Here is a 2,337-nt window from a genome sequence, read left to right on the forward strand (position 1 = left end):
ATGTTCATATGATATATGTACACTGGTGTGTGTGCACGTGTGTGCACATGTGTGTGTGTCTGTTGTGCATTTTTCAAGCTAGGTAAGAATGCAGCATGATTTTTTTTTTTATTTATACAGTATAGATAAGCTGATCCTCTGCATATGTCTACATTTAGATCTCTTGATCTTAACAAAAGCAAAATGTCGATCTAGCAATCACAAAGACATAAAACATAAAAGATGTCAAAGCAGATAAAAAAAAGGAAGAATCTGTCCCTCAAAGACACGTCACCAGATATGAGATAATCAAATTCATTACATGCTTGTAGACATACGTATATTACATTCATTTATATAAAATGCTTGAAATAATTCACATATTGCCAACACCTTGCATGATCATGCAGCACACCACAATCCATATACAAAACATGAATTTGGCAAGATTTTCTTTGGCAGGAAAATGAACACATGTAACCCATGAAGTATAGCAAACTAAATGTCCTAGTAACAGAAAACAATAAACATTAACATAAAATCTTTGAAAACTTTAGATGGGCTGATAAATTGTCAAGAGAGGTCCAACACATGCTCAAGTTGACTCTACACAAGTTGAAGCACATGCTTTGATGGTTGTTTCATAGCTAAAATACTAAAGAGAACTGCCACTTTATCAGTCCCTGGTAATCAGTACATGCCAGTTAATGCACACATAAAACAATATTGGTTTACCTTACATTCCTGACATGAATTTAGATTTGAAACCATAGATTTATCTGTTTATTCACATTTGTATTCATTCATCATCTATTCTAATTTTTTTTCATTTATTTATTCTTGTTTTTATTTTGCTGTCAGCCATTAACAACAAGCTGTGTGCGATGGGACATACAAGCACTATCTCTCTGTTGTTCTAGAGGTCTGGGAAATTTTGACATTTTTGTGTGTATGTGCTAACGATATGCGGCTACATGTATATCAAAGCAGCTTCAGCAGGCACAAACTGTATGACCTTTGACTTTATTTTTTGTTAAAAGAACATGAAAACTGTATTCCTGACCACAAACACACATAAGAAGAAGCAGAGCTAGATTGAAATGCAAGAGGCTGTACCCAACTGTTTCTCTCTCCACCCAGGCGCGGTGGAGCACCCCAATTATCTCGCAGAAATCCATCGGCAGCCGAACCTCATTTGCATAAAGTAAACAACATGTACTCGCGTAGTTGAGAAAAAGTAAACAACTTCTCAAGCTAATAACAATTTAAGGAAACCTATTTTTGGATTAAAATTGAGTTAGTTTGAATTTGAAAACATGTCCGAATATGCACATATAACATATTAAAGGATTTGACAATGATAAAATGTGAAATTTTAGCGAAAACCTGGCAAGCAAAATTGCCAAAAATATGCCTTGAAAATCATCCTAAAATTCACAAAGTGTGATTGCGTAACCAAAGCGCCATTCAAACAAAATACACCGAAATTTATTTATCTGCTTGCATTTTAAATTTCATACCGTAATATTCCCGGCCATGGTTGTGTCGGAAAAAAACAGAAGGTGATGTCAAAAATGACACGAACGCAAAGCGTACGTAGGTCGGTCCCATGTATATAATCGCGTCACTGTAGCATTGCATGTCACAGCACACACAACGCATTGCTGCATGCAGCGTGCGCGGCAGCAGCTCAGCAAAATTGACTGCGTCACATGCAAACCAACAATGAGCACGAAATCCTGAATCTCACGTACCACGCATGCCCAATATTACTTGAAAAGAAATGACATCATTTTCAATTGTTTCGCTGACTACAATTTTCTATTCCAAACCCTGTAGAAACAAGTTGATTTCTCAAAAAGTACAGGTGGAACCAAGCGAAAACTTTCACCATATATGGATTGAGGCCTGATGAAGTTATGTTGCCAATTTCGGACACATTGGAGCCCGGCCATAGTCCAGTCGGAAAAAAACAGAGAGCATGTTTTGCAAGAGGTGATTTTCAAAACGCTTTAATATCTCAAGTTCTAGTGCAGCAAATTTCATATTTTTTTCATCAAAAGGAAGGTTTTTAAAAACTTAGATAGTGTGGGAAGTTTGAGTTTACTAGCGGCACGCATAGCGGCACAAGGAGAAGGTAAAGATTTGACTTTTTCATGCACACAGTTTCGGGAAGCCGTGGATGCCCGTTGGAAATTCAAATAGAACGGGGCGATAATGAGATGCAAATTGGGGTGCTCCACCGCGCCTGCACCAGCCTTGGCCAATTCAAAAAACAACAAATCAAATTGAAATTTAAACAAATATGCTGGTATGTTTGTTCTGTATAAAAATGAGCATGCAACCCTAACTTGTCAT

This window comes from Diadema setosum, chromosome 5 (genome assembly GCF_964275005.1).
Source record: "Diadema setosum chromosome 5, eeDiaSeto1, whole genome shotgun sequence".
NCBI lineage: Eukaryota > Metazoa > Echinodermata > Echinoidea > Diadematoida > Diadematidae > Diadema > Diadema setosum.